The sequence below is a fragment of the Pholcus phalangioides genome, unplaced genomic scaffold, assembly GCF_987345545.1.
Source record: "Pholcus phalangioides strain wild (caught in Gottingen) unplaced genomic scaffold, Ppha-v1.0 ptg000009l_1, whole genome shotgun sequence".
Taxonomy (NCBI): Eukaryota; Metazoa; Arthropoda; class Arachnida; order Araneae; family Pholcidae; genus Pholcus; species Pholcus phalangioides.
This window is the reverse complement of record NW_028301602.1, coordinates 44,423,622-44,439,308: the sequence shown is the minus strand read 5'-3', so window position 1 is coordinate 44,439,308 and position 15,687 is coordinate 44,423,622. Positions and strand designations below refer to the sequence as shown.

The following is a 15,687-nucleotide window of genomic DNA, read 5'->3' as shown; positions in this document are numbered from 1 at the left end:
CTGTCCGGCAACAATGGTTTTTGGGCCTCAACAATCACTTTCCGAACGTTTACTTTGGTTACCGTGGTTCCCTAGCGATGAGTTTCAGACGTGTTTATGTCTTTACAATGGTTTGTCACTTCTTTAATGCTGCCAGTTATGTATAATAGTTTATGCCTTTATAATGGGTTTGCCACATTTTCAATACTCTCAGTAATGAAGCTTTTTGAATAGACGTTATAATCATCACCATCATCGCTTTGATGGTCAGGAAAAGGGTGATCCTCATAGAAATCAGTATTAAAATTGCCGATTTAACTGCATAAATACGGAAATTTAGTGGGGGGGGGGGGGTTTCCTGCCACATCAATAATTTTAAAAATTAAATTGAATTCTCGATTTTTGAAATATTGAATTCGCTTGGAGATACGAAGCCCAGAAAATTAAAAATATGAATAATTTGACGGATCTACTCTGACGGAGTTGGATATCCATGCAATAACATTGATTTCAACTTTTTATTTATATCTTCTCAAGCATGAAAATTAATGTCTCCGTATTGTCTTTTGATATTTATTTGCATAAATTCATATAGTTTAGGTTGTTTTAAAATTAATTATCGGCCCGTAAAAAGTACATCGAAAAAATTCCACAGCTTTAATTAAGCATTTTTTCAAGCAGAAACAGGCAGAGATGAATAACTTGAAGTTCAGGGGGAGGGAATCGAAATACCTAGCACCCATCAAAAAAAAGGGGGAGGGGACTATTCATTTCTATGTTTCTTTGAATTTAGATTTGTTTATTTCATGAGTCGCGCAGGACGTCGCCATATTGGTTATCTTTAGACACGGTTTGCATGTCCCTCAAAGAAAGAGGGAGATATCACGTGGTTCATAAAGCCTCATTGAAGAAAACCCGGGCAACGCCGGGTATTATCGCTAGTAGATTTTAATAACTGCGTTATTAGCCATGTTAAATTGATATTATCATGCCAAAAAAAGATCACTCAATGTTAAGTCAGATTTCCATTTAATCTAATACTTAATATGTAATTAGCTAACATGTGTGCAAAATAGTGTTGGCTGAAATTGAAGATTTAATTATGTTTGCTAAATAACTCCATACGCGGCTATAGTTTTGAAACTATAGCTTCGTTTGTGGCTCTTAGGGGTGTCGCCAACCTTTGTCAGGGGCTTCGCTGAGCTGAGGATATTGATTTGTGTGCCTATTTATGCTTTGAAGTTGTTTAGCAAACGTTTTCATGATAATGAGTTATTTTTCTCAAAAATTTCAAATATTAATCTTTGTATTGGGTCGGTCCGCATCAATTTGAGAGAAGATTTCCTCAAATTCCGTAGGTGATTTTTGCATATCTAAAATAACTTGCTATATGTGGTTGTTTGCAGTCCATTGTTATTTAAAATAATAATAATAATAATATATACAGTGTATATATATATGGGTTCTAGGGTTGGAGCTGTCAGTTCTTATCGCTTTCTGTTGGAACCAAGATGTGAGTCGATGGGCGATTGCAGTGGCTCCCTAACTTTCGTCACCCGCGGCTTCCTTGCACAATTCGTGTTTCATCTGCGGCTCTCCAGAATAGTTCCGTACATATTCAACCTATAAAAGCATCACTTCAAAGCATAAATAGGCACACAAATCAATATCTTCAGCTCACAGCGACGCCTCTGATAAAGGTTGGCAACACCCGTAAGAGTCACGAAGCACACTTTGACAAAAATTAAGCTATTGGGACAGTCACCCCAGCCAGCTATTCATCTACCATGTTGTGCAATGCTTGAGAAAGAAATGTTACTTGAATCATGTGGGGGGAGACAAACTTATTTATTCCCAGCTTTTCTTATACACGGGTTACGTTCATCTAGAACTCACAATCTTCATGCGAATTCGACGGTATGTTAATTCGGTTTACGGAAATTTCGTCCCTGGAAAATTCGCCCCGACATTTCGCCTGCCCTGACCATGTGAGTGACGAAGTGAGTGGGTGAGTGACCAAGTAAGTGACTGTATGAGTGAATGACTAAGGCTGACCAAGTGGGTGGGTGAGTGACCGTATGAGTGACCACACTCACACGAAAACGGCCATGTGTATATGTAAGTGTTTACTACATATAATCGGGCTTTAATAATCATTATTCTATTTTCATTTTGTTGTAATTTTCCTTCTATTTTACTTAATGCGGTAGATAAAGGGTTAAAGTATTTTCGTCACGTTACGCCAGCTTTTTTGGTAAGGCAACCTGTTCACTCAACTTTAGCTATAGTCTAACTATAGCTGATATTGGTTCCGGTCAAGTAGCCAATTAAAAAGAGGTATTCACAACAACAAGAAGTGCGTTAAATCTAAATCTTTTTCGGACGTTCGCTTTATCCACCAGGAAAAAAAATCCACGAAGTATGTGTGATACTGTATTGAAGATTTAGATCCCACCGACACATTTATTTATTTATTTATTGATATAATTTGTATACAGTATTTGTGAATGGCAGATTGGCACTTACCAAAGCATCCTAGATACTACCAGAAGGTCTATCTAGGAGGCTTTGCACTTGCATCACAAATGGGGCGAAAAAAAAAAATAACCAGACATACTAATCAAATAAAATGAAAAAGCAAGTAAAATAAAAATAAATAAATAAATAATCTTCTAAACTATTAAATGAAGTGTACATAAAACTAAAATTACGTAGAATTTAATTTTACTTAATGCGTAAAATTAAGTTCCTAATGAACTTAATGATTTAACCTGAGTAAAAACATGATATGAGTTAACCTCTATAATGAGTAAAAAGCCGTTTAAACCCCAACGACATAACAGTAACTGGCCCATAAATGATAAAAACAGTGATATTCTTCATTAAAAAAAGTGAAACGCATAGTATCGAAGATATGGGGACAGATCATGGTTTTTTTTTTAAAGGAGTCTTGAACTGACGGATTTGCTTCGTCACAATCCCACCGAGTAATGAGTTCCATATGCGAGCTTTGCGAATAAAAACAAATTATGGTACCTTGTATTATTTCGGCAGAATGGAATTTTGATTGTAAATTCGGGTCATACATGGGAGAAAGTAATACGCCAGGGCTGGACGAATCTATTGCTCGACATGCCCGGGGATTGTAAAAATTCTTATCGGGCATGTATTTTTTTTCAACGAAATTCCCGACGCGGGCACATAAAAACACCTAAAAAATTAAAACACTTTCGTGTTTTTATTATGATCGTCTTAACCTCTTCGCTTACAAGCTATTGGCCACAAATTCGGATGATCTATATTTGACGAATCGGCGATAAATATGGTAACCTTGTCCTAACCTAGAAAAAAGGAAAAGAAGGAGAAGAAAAAAAGTAGAAGAGAAAGGGGAGGGAAAAAAAGAAAGAGTAAAAAATAGATAAGTTGATAAGAGTGTAGGCATAAAGTAGATTTCTCTTTTCACCCTTATCCTACCTGTTCTGTCTCACTCTTATATGTATGTAGTAGAAAGATATATCATATGTGGGGGAAAAATCCCTATCAGGGTATAGAAAAAACGAAGAGGAAAAAAATATAAGGTTTCATCAAAGCTTCACGATGATGAGAAGAGACGAAAGTAAACAGAGAGAACTTGTTTGTGTAATTATTCCACTATCGCTTGGACGCAATATTACGTCCTTGATCGTAAAGTGGTTGAAAGACTTAATAAAATCGCCTTTAAATCGATTTAAGAATTAATTTCTATGTTACTGAAATTATACCACAAGCCCGGGATCAGTGACTCGTCACAATAACTGCATGGGTGCGCAGTAAGTCAAATATAGGTTTTTATAGCATATAAGGGGACACCAGTATCGATTGGTGAGGGACAATGCAAGGTTATGGTGTCGCAGGGAATTTTTCTCTAATAGGGTTGTTAATAAATGGAATAGCTTACCCCCGGAGGTAGTAAATTGTAACACAATTGACACGTTTAAAAAGAAATACGATAAACATGTTGGGGTAAATCGAGAAGCTATCCATACTTAGAATAAGACAACCATAAGTATTCTTTATGGGCATTGTATAATATTTTATCATGTGTATATATTGTTTATAATTTGTGTTCATTGCATTTTTAATTGGGTTGCTGTATTTTTGAAACATATGACATCCATATTTTTATGGGCATCTTTTTCTCAGCCACCTCGTTGGGCATTTTGCCTGTGGTGGCGTTGTATTTGTATTTGTATAAATAGAGTGTGTCCAGAAACCTTACTGGGGGAGGGCTAGTAAAATAAATGACATATGTAAAATAGGCTCGTTTTATGTGTGTACTTCCTCTAATTAAAATATGTTTCTATAACCAGTTGAGAGAAGAAAAAAAGCTTGGGTAAGGACTTTCCTAGGTACACTGTATAATAAGGTTTGTCAATGGTAGCTCCTGATTAATTGTTATTTAAGAGCTACTGATTGTTATTATTTATATTTTCCAGCTGGGCGCAGTAGGCCAGTTTGATAAGATACTCGCCTAAAGTACCAAAAGGATGTTTAGAGGTGTCGCGTGTTCAATACCCGGTTCGTCCTTGTCAGAAAACTTTCCTGACACAGGGGTACAACAGAAACGGCGGCATGACCGCAGAAAAAATTGCTACCCCATCGAGGGGTTAGCGCACCAACCTCTCGATGAGTATAAAAAAAAGTCCGCCGTTCGGAATCGGCAATAAACTGTAGGTCCCGGTCTAAAATTAGCCCTCGTGTGCAGAAAATGACCGTGATGCGACAAAAATTATTAATGATTAGTTTCCAGCTAACCCTAGAATGGTACCTATAATATACCTAAAGCCAGGTTTTCCTAGAAGCAGGTTTCTACAGTGCGTGCAGCGAGAAAACTCTGTTTGGACAAAAAAAAACACCTGAATTTAAAATTTTTAACCAATCATCGTTTTCACGCTGCACACGGCGCAGAAATTCTACTCCTAGGAAAACCCGGATTAAGAGTCGTAGTTCGTATAAGTATTATTAAGCATAGATTTTTTTTAGGTACTATTCTAGGGTTAATATTTTGCTGCCTGGTGCATGTGCTGCGTCCTTCACAACTGCCCAAGTCCGGCTCTGGAACGTTAAACGCAAAGAGCGACGTGGACAGTAACTTACCGACTTCTTTTTTTGGACACCAACGCAGCGAAAAATTGCAATTGACTGGTGATCTTAGATTTTCGATTAGTGATAGCATTAATTTTTATGAGGTTCAGCATCGATAGCCCAAAAGTCGATAAATTTGACGCTATATCTAATTGCGGGGGGGGGGCGGAAGAGAAGAAAAATTCCAGATTCTAACGATGGGGGGGGGGTGTGGAAGACAAATACGATTGGGAAACGGTTCTAGTTTTCATCGTAGCGTAGCAACAAAGTAGTGATATTTTTGCATTAAGAATATGCGAAGGTTTTTTAACAACTGGCTGTTGCAAAGATATATTTTGGAATGAGAGAAAATTCAACTGCCCCTGCGGGTAATCGAACACACGTCCTTTCACTTTCCGGGTGAACGCCCTAGACCACTAGACTAAAGAGGCACCGAATCTCTCAATCTTTCCTTGGAGCTCGTATACACTGAAAGGGCCATCTGGGGGCAGCGTCAGCAGTTGTGAGCTTGGCCTGAGTCTGGTCCGGCCGTCCATGTACGGTCCCTTTCAGTGTATACGAGCTCCAAGGAAAGATTGAGAGATTCGGTACCTCTATAGTCTAGGGCGTTCACCCGGAAAGTGAAAGGACGTGGGTTCGATTCCCCGCAGGGGCAGTTGAATTTTCTCTCTTTCCAAAATATATCTTCGCAACAGCCAGTTGTTGAACCTTCGTATGGTAGCGGAGAGTGACGTCATCCTTGTATTAAGAATATGGTTTTTATTTTTGACGTGCTGTGAATAACTATTACGTGGAGTTATTTTGTGCTTCCTTTTTAACAATGGAAATCATTTTTACAATGAAATAAGTAAATTCGGTAAATATATATTGTAATATTGTTCAGGCATGTAAAATATTGATTCGGGGGCATGTATTTTTTTTTAAGTCACATGCCCGACCGGGCATGTAAATTTTGAGAGATTTGTCCAGCCCAGCATTACACCTCTAACATCCTTCCAGAACGATAAAGCAGGTAGACCGTGTATTAGCTCAGGGGAAAATGCTTCGTAATCATGAATTATAGCGAGGTTCAGCCCGATTCGCGACAAAGTGATTCTTGACAAAATAATTCTAACCAAGCGAGACTAAGCAAATTTAATTCCTTCAGCGTAAGGTGTCTAGACTTCAGACAAGGAGGGGGGGGGGGAATGGAAGACGTGGAGGTCATTCTAGTTAAGAAAACACACAGAGATGGATGGGCAAGAGATGGAGTTGCCATAGAGATAACAATACTTTTTTTATTTTCCCCATCCCCGTAGTAGTGCTCAGAAATCACAACAAATCTACTCTCGGGAACTTCAGATTTCTTCACTTCTTTTTCTTGGGGTGGAGGAAGGGGTGGGGGGGACACGAGAAAAGAAAAAGCTGGATGTTATTTGGTGCGTACGCGTCGATCGATAGATAAGCAATGAAAGGTAGCTCAAGGAAATCGTTTACCCGTGAATATTTCATATAAGGACACAAAGGACTCGAAGGAGAAGGAGGAAAAAAAAAAAAATACAAGCGAATATCGAAACGATCCATAAAATCTTATGATAGAGAGCTCTCCCCCCCCCCCCCATTTCTACTTTATTTATCTTTTATATTACGCATTCCTTATAGGACCCTCCTCTATTATATCGAGAGATTCAAAGAACTTGACAGCATAACTCACGCACTCAATTTTCTTCAGCTATCGATCAACGGGGAAATTCAATTTCAAGGTTATTAACAATGTTAATAGCATCATGACCCGCGCTCGTGATTAAAGGAAAACACGTTGTTACGAAACATATGAACTACGTATGAATACGACTATATTACCCATAATCTTTGAAATTTCGACTCCCGCTATTTCATTCATTTTATCAAGGCGACAACTAAACCAATTTTCAGGGCCGTCATTTCAACTTTTTCCGAGGGGGGGGGGGCAAAGCACATGTACTCAATGTATATATATATATATATATTTGTGTGTGTATATATATATGTACCATTTTTAGTGTATTTTCAAAAGCCGGGGGGCACCCCCCCCCTTAAATGACGGGCCTGCCAATTTTAACGCTATCAAATCAATTTTATATATATAGATAATCAGCTATATACAGGGTGATTATAATTTAAGTTTTGATTCCAAAACTGTACAATAAGTACTGATCAGAATGACTTGAAAATTTGCACGGATACTCCTGGAACAATGGAAGTTTCTTTCGCAAAAGAAAAAAGTGCAAAATGTGCAAGTAGATGGTGCTGTACTTGGCCAGCAGTATAATCTATTTTGTGCAACCTCATTTCGGCACTTCCACAGCATCAGTGTGTGGATAGAACTTCTATCAAGATGCACATTGCAATACCAGCAAAGCAGCTGCTGAAGACCCATTTTGACAGGATGCACCTTAACCCTTGCAACTTCTGGCTGTGGGGGTACCTCAGAATGTTATAAACAGTGGTCAGATTGCAAACATTGGTGAATTGCAATCTCCAGCACATTCCTTATATGTTAGAAGTTCCTCAGGAATATTAACCGGGAGGGGGGGGGGTGCGTTTGGGTTAATAAAGCTGAATTGCAAGCACCTCCACATTATGACCATGGCATACTCCTCCGATTCTGTTGTTGAACAAGAATTTTTGTGCTTTAAACCTCATAGCCAGAACACGTGGTGGGCAACATATTTAACATTTCTTAAGTAAGTTGTAGTTATTTGTTCAATTACTTCGTTTTATGTGATGTTTCCCATGAATTATGAAATCGTGAAATGCTATAATTAAGGTATCATTCTGCCATGACTGGCTATCGTTGCCATTCTGCGAGCAAATTTCCCACATGTTGGATGATGTCATTCATTTTACATTTTTAAGTATTTTTTCCCCTTTATCAAATAAAATTGAATTTTTTCAGGAATATTCATGTCAATTTTCAAGTCATTCTGACAATCGTTTTTTTTTTACAGCGTTTTGAAATCAGAACCTTAGTTATAATCACCCTGTATATCGTAAATCATTGCTAATTAATCTGCATTATTTATGCTTCATTAAATACATTATATTCACCTAATTTTTATTACTTTTTGCAAAATAGCTTCCTAATTAAGCATACTGAAAGTAACTGGAGAAAAACCTTTATATATTATATGATTAATAATAACATTAAAAGAATTTTCAAACACACAGTAATCCATTGAGTTAAGCAAAAAATAATTAAATTGCAAAATATCGTTTTTGTTAAAATTTAATAAATATTTATTGATTAATTAGCATGGGAATAGTGTTAATTACATTAATAAACATTTTATTTTAGTTAATTATTGGAAGTTTGAATGATTTTTCAGAAATTTCATTGTTTTTAATGTTATATTTAAAACAAAAAAACGGTTTAAACCAAAAAACCCTGGTTTTTTGGTTTTTTTACCAACCCTGTGTGGGGGGCCATGGGCACACATAAATAGTCAAACTTTCCGTGAAGCTCCCATACATAGGTCGGTGACGCTCCTAGGAACCGCGACACATGCTTTCAGAACCACTGATATAAAACTTCAGTATATTCAGTTGTACAGGGTTGGCTTGTTTTGGGCTGTCTTCCGCTATAACTATCCATCAGAAAGCAATGAAACTGGGAACCTTTTAATGGAGAGATTGAAAAAAATTTTAACGCCTCGATGCTCAACCGCAAAAGCTAAGCGGAGATCTCTAGTCCATGAACGGGCTTCGAAAATGCTCCTCTTCCCTTCACACACAAAAGAAAAAATCCGTTATAACGACAGTTAACAACCACGAGGAAAATTATTGTTATAACAGATTTTATAAGCGAATTTCAAATTTTTGCTCTGTCAGGTTAAGAAATTGTAGCTGAAAAATTGCTGTTTTATCTGCATTAAAACGTATTTTAGAAAATTTCGTTCTAACGAATGATCAGACCTCTAGTCCAAGGCTGGACAAATCCCAGGTGCCAGGTCACCATGGCGACTGAAGTACTGGTATTGACACCTAAAATCTTTGTGTATTTACTGAAGTGCAGGCTGAGACATAGGCGGAGATAGACTTGAAAGTCTGGGGGTGACGATGATTGTTGGGGGGAGCATGATGATGTCAGTTCATTACACGGAAATGCATTAAGAAATCAGTCGGCTTTACCTTCAACTCTAGGGGGAAAATTGTCCCCCCCCCGTATCTCCGCCCATGAGCTGAGAGAAGCACAAAATGTATGGAATTTATTGCAGCATATCTGAGATTAGGGTCAGCATGCCCTGAAAAAGTCAAAAGAAGCATTATTTTGGAACTTTTCCTTTGGGTAAAAAAAATTTTTTGGCACCTAAAAAATTTTTCCATCCCTGCTCTAATCGTGAAATTGATTTTTGGTCCCACAGCTTTTGATTTGACAGCTTTGCACAGAGTTTCGTTATTAAAGTGATTTAATCAGTCAATCAATCAATTAAAATTCTCAATTATTGTATTGCTGCTAACTTCCAGGACTGTCACTTCTTTTAAGCTTCTGACCTCGTAGTCTTCTAGCCACTGGGAGAGACAAAAGCCGAATATAAAATCATTACATAACACCTGTGTAGGGAAACCCAAAAATAGGAAGAAGGGGTTAAAGCAATTTGACTTTTCTGTGACCATTCTTTGTTAGAAGTACCTCTGAGTAATTTTTACGAGGAGCATGTGCCAGAGGCGCCGACATGAACAAAACATTGAGGGGGGGCTGAGACTTGCTGGCCGTCCCGTATATACAGGACTCCTCAAACACGTACGCAGAAGAGAAGGTGTATTACATTGTTTTTTCAAAAATTATTGGAGGGTTCAGCCCTCTTACAAAATTTATTGGGCGGGGGGGGGGGGGACCTCAAATGGCCTCAACGTCCAGATTCCCACGCCTATGGCATGTGCCATGATAGGAGTGATAGCGTTCGATTCTTAGTGAGAGAAGGAGAAACTAATACATTTTCGAGAATTTTTTGGAAGCTATATAGTGAATGCTTCCACATTTTGAACTTGCTCTGATCGAATATTTTTTGTATCTTTAACATTAGCTATTTGAAAATCACTTGCAAATCATTCGTTATAACGGGATTCTCGTTATAATCCGTACTCGTTGTATCGGACTTTTACTGTATTTCTTCTTCACTGCGTTAGCAACAGAAAAAGGATTTCCAATTTCTCTCTCCAAGAACCTATGCCTAGAAACATAGAGAGACCAGGGAGATTCTCTCAATTTCATTATACCTACGTGACACCCTAGCCTAGAGAATTTTGAAATTCTCCCGCACCAATGCCGGATCTCGAATCACTTGAACAGCAGCACCCTAGATAATCATGACATATTGGCTGGGAATCACAGTCCCTATAATTTTATTCCCGAAATGCTATCATGCGGCACCCCTGACCGTTCTCCTCGGCAAAATCACGGTTTGGAAATCATTGCGGTCCAAGACAAAAATCTTCAGCCTGTTGCTAATGAGCACTATGGTACTCGCTGAAGCACCCAGGAGTGCTCTCGATGCTTGTGCCTGATTTAGTGCTCTCAAGTTCTTCGACAGAGGCCTTAATTAAACCATTCTGTTGAAGTTGCCTTCAAGAATCCGCTTTAATGGCGCTCCAAGTTTTAAACGTGTGTCAGTTAACATGTAGGCAGGTGCTTTTTTTCCGATGCTGACTACAGACAGAGGCGTATTTATGGTTTTGTCGCCCTTCTTCCATTCACTTTTGGCCAAAATTTGCAGCTCTGCGCTATAACCCGCTTGGTCCCCACCCTGGTAAATACACCTCTGTCTCTAGGTCACTCACAGTTTTGGTCATTTAAATGCTTGCACACGCTCTAGGTCACTCTTCTGGTTACTCACTGACTTAGTCAATTACTTTCTAGGTCCCTCCCATGCTCAGACACTTCTTAGATTACTATTTTGGTCACTCACTGACCTAGTCCCTTGCTCTCCAGGCCACATTTTTTGGTCATTCGCGTGCTTACACACTGTTTTGGTCGATCATTGACCTGATCCCTTGATCTCTAGGTCACACTCACGCTCAGAAACTCTCTGTTTACTTCTTATGGCACTTGCTGACTTGGTCCCTCGTCCTCTAGGCCACTTTTTGTTCTTTCACTGATTGATTCTTTGCTCTCTTGGTCACTCTTCTGATCCCTCGTGTGCTTCCATGCTCTTGCATACTCTACCCGGTCCCTCACTCGTTTGGCCATTCGCATGCTTACCACACACTGGATCACTATTTTGGTCACTCACTGACCTGGTCCTTTTATCTCTACGTCACTCTCACGTTTAGACACTTTCTAGGTTACTTTTTTGGCCACTCACTGACTAGTTCTTTGCTCTCTTGATCACTCTTTTTATGATCCCTTATGTGTTTGCATACTCTTCTGTTCACTTACATGCTTGCAAACCCTGTATAGGTTACTCGTGTGGTCACTCAGTGACCTACAGTCCCTCGCTCTCTAGGCAGAGATGGACTTAAGGTTTCAACGCTTGCGGGCTATAAAACTTTTTTTTAACCACCCTTCTCTTCCCATTCTAATAATTTTCTTGACCCACTCATTCTTTAAATCTCCGAACTTTCCGCCTTAAGCTAAGCCCCCACCCACCCTCATAAATACGCATCTGACTATAGACAGTGCTCGCGGCTCAAGAAGGACGAGAACCTTTGCAATCGATGCACATAAAAAAACGGTCACATTAATTAGATAAAACTCTACGAATGTGTGCACCGATCATTTTCATATAAACAAATTCTTCTCTTTTTTTTCGTATCAATACAAACCCGTTCACCAAACAGTGGCGGTTATCGCGAAAAAACTTACATAACACAAATATGTTTCACAAGTTTAAATATAATCGATAAAATAAAAGTGTCACGCATCGTTATATTAAAATGGAGATTTAAAAAAAAATGTTTTTAAAGAACTGGAAAAATACGGTATTATAACTTGCTGTGATACACGGCGGACAGTAATAAAAGGGAAAAAAAAATCGAAGAGCGAAGAGCCAGTCCTTGGCTGGCTGACCCGCACGACACACGAAAGCTGCAAAGAAGCCAACTTACAACCATAAGGTTGAGATCGTTGGAAAAGCTGTGCGGGAAATGTCAGTTTTAAAGCGATATTTCGATCAATAGCAAAAAATTCGACGGGAAGCGAAAAAACAACAACAACAACATACGTGTACAAAAGACTGGTACTAAATACGAGTAAACAGCTGTCAAGGACTTACGGGAAGCACGAGCAGAGATATCTTTTTTTCCGTAGTTAAATGCGATCTTTGAGCTGCTCCTTCTTTTTGATACAGCTGCTACTTTATTCCCGGGTCACTTGTGTCGTCTGCGACGAGAGTGCGCGGCGATAGTCTGACTTGCTTCTCCGCTCTCTCTTTGCTTCTCTTCTCTTCCTGCTCCCTCTTTTCCTTTCCTTCCCTCTCTCTCTCTCTTAATACAAACTGGGGGAGTGGCAGCTTCAAACGGAACAGCCACTGGAGCTGTTGCCAGGTTAGAAATCGTTTCATAAAACGTGTGTTTATAATCTTCCCCTTATTTAAAGTGACTATACGTCCCGTATTTCCCGGGACAGTCCTGGTATTTTCTGTTTTTTTTCACCGTCCCGACTTTTTGGCAAAAGTGTCCCGGTTTTTCCCGTATTTTACACGAAGCATACTTGAATTTTTATTCTTTATTAAAATCAAAGATTGACATTATTCTTCAACTCATAAATTATTTTATGATAATTACAACTGTTATGAGAGTATTAATCACTCAAATTTGCCTTGGTGAACGTTTTTTTTTTTCGTGGAATACATTTTAATCCACTGCAATTTGTAGTAATGCATCATTTCCCGCCATTGTGATTTTTCGCAATTTCAACAATATTTGGCAACTTTGTTTGGTTTTGGCGTCGTTTTTGGCGATATTCAGCAATGTCCCGTATTTTTCCGTATTTGGAATCCATATGTCCCGTATTTCTCTCGAAGAAATATGGTCAGCCTACCCTTATTGAAAATAAATTATGCTTTCCCCCCCCCCCTTCTTTCTAACTGAGTTTTGATCACAACATAAAACCGTAGTTTTCACCTTAGTTAATTGGCCATTGGATAAGAAATTCTTGATAGTGGATCATTTCAAATGAAACTCATTCAAAGAAGAGCGGACCACGGCCACATGGGCAGAAACACCGGAGGGGGGGGGGGGCACCAGTGTCACTGATGGAGCCGACTGATCCAATGATATGTATATATATGTTGTATTTCTACGTAGAAAGAAACGTTCCCTCATGTACTAGGTGCTGGTGTACCCCCCATGTTTTCGGATTCTTGGAATGTGCTTGAGAATGGTAATGTAAATATAGGTCATGCTGTCTGGGGGTCACGCTGTCTGCGTGGGAGTGTATAGAAGAAGCCCATGTACTCGCATCAGTTGAGGTTTGTCTTTTGCAAAGGGTGGCAGCAGCTCTCATCTGCTCTCACCACTTTAAATAAATTCTCATTATTCTTGATGTTATGGAATTGCTCTGCTGAGTGTCTACGTGTCTATATCTTAATATAAATACACTACGCATTTCTTTTTTTAAATACCACAAATATATGAATTGGCATCATCATCATGACCCCCTCAGCTTTCATTATCGTGCCCCCCCCCCACAGCCTTTCATGTCTATCTCCGCCTATACATGGTGAGTCGGCTGTGAGCTGACTCAGAGGCCAGGGATTCCCAAACTTTTTACCTTCGTGGCACCCTTGGAAATTTTAAAATATCCTGCATACTTTGTCATCCGCGGCAAGAAACCGTTTCGACGCCCTCGCGTAGTGTAAAAGAAACAAGTAAAGGGTGAATGAAGCGCACTCTCTATTTCAACTCCCGGGGCACCAGACCATGACCTCCTACATAACATTGTTACCAGATCTACCTACTCCTCCCTTGTTGCAGTCCTGCTTGTAGCATCCTAAAGTTCTGTGACATAATTTTCAGGAATCACAGTGTTTTTCCCCTTTGAATATAAATGTATTCTCACAAGATATCTCGCGGCACACCCTTCGGGAACCACAGCTTTGAGGCATTATAAAATTTTAATGATTTTGACACTCTTCGGGATGAGACCAGAGTTTCGCATATCTCGCGGCACCTCTGCTCACGAGGCTGATGGAAAATCTAATACCAACCTATAGCACCGTTTGGATTGAAAGCTCTGGAAGGATAGTAGTTTTTATTTGTATAGCACAAGATCTCACCCTCCCCAGTACCGTCTTAATGCACGGGATCACCTTGGCGCTGCTCGGGGGAGCCTCAAGAGAAGATGAGCCTCACAAAAATGAGATCTGGTTGAAATGTAGAATTTACCGGGGCTCAAAAAAAAAACACTTGGCCCAAGGGCCCATGATGCTTTTAAGCTGGCCCTAGCTCCCTCGGTAAAACACCAAGAATACCAAGAACCCCTTCCCATGGCCCGCACAGGGGTAGAGCTGACAGGGTTCTAGCTCTGAGGCTCGGGATGATTCTCATCATTTTTGGTTTCTCCTCGCTATAAATTCATATTTATATGAATTATAGCGTGTTATTATTTTTTTCACGCTATATAATTCTGTGCCATAATCACTTGTGAACGTACAGTAAAACCAATCTTTTGCGAATACTGGTGACAAAAACATTCGTCCATACGAAAATAAGGGGCCCTTTAACATGGCCCCACATCCTGGAGTAGGGCACCTAGACTTGGACCTTTGGTGGGCATCAGGCCAGACTTTTCAAGTGCCCCCTCCCCATCATAAGTTGATAAAGGATCCTCGAACGGGGGTGTATGGTGATCGATTGGAAGTGACGAATATCTACCTGCATTCTCCTGTCCATGTAAATAATAAAAATTTTTGAACTGAACGGAGAGGGCAATCACCCTTAGAAGAGATATAAGGGATGTTTCATCTCTAAGTTCGGAACATTTTTTGCGGGCCGGATGGAGGTCCTCGGCGGGCCACATTTTTTTCCGCGGACGGGAGGTTGTGCATCTCTACTTTATAGGAACCTCTTGCGAAGATCTACGAACCATCTCAGACACATTTTAGCGATTGCAGATTCTCTATAGGTTAAGAGCCCCTAGCTTCTCTCAGGGAGTTTAAATGCGAATGAAGTGATTTCAAAAAACTGCAAAGCCTTACGGAAGTCACCGATGAACGAATGTAAATATATAGCAAAATAACTGTCAATGGTAAACCTTAGTTGACCGTTATTTTGCTATTTATTAATTGTCCGAATATTAGAGTCTGCCATAGGCATGTTGCTCACCAGTAGCAGTAGAAAAATGGATTCATTTTTGACAATAATTAGCAATTTTTTGTAATTTTGTAATATTTTCCTCAAGGAAATATGATCAGTTTGTTTATAAAAGCATATTTTTCAAGTCCATAAATGCATTTTTTATGGAGCATTCTGTTTGTTTTTAGGTCATAAAAATCCTTTAGTTTATTTCGTATAAAAATTTGTTTCAAGAAATCTTTGCGCCAGTTAAAAAAATGAGTTAATCGAAATTGATCAAATTATAGGTCTCCTGCTGTCACCTATTGACAAAAAATTGAAACTCTGTAA

General features: G+C 39.2%; 1 protein-coding gene across 2 annotated transcripts in view; it reads right to left on the bottom strand.

Moving 5' to 3' along the window:
* The window catches only part of LOC149083150 (regulator of G protein signaling 11-like), a 58,786-nt gene extending 46,245 nt beyond the window's left edge, over nucleotides 1-12,541 (bottom strand). The window contains exon 1 of one of the 2 annotated variants that reach the window (XR_016193219.1): nucleotides 12,336-12,503. The gene's annotated coding sequence lies outside the window, so the exon portion shown is untranslated. Of the gene's footprint in view, nucleotides 1-12,335 lie in introns of both variants that reach the window. The other variant, XM_089236300.1, reaches the window with a different exon arrangement.
* Nucleotides 12,542-15,687: the final 3,146 nt, after the last annotated feature.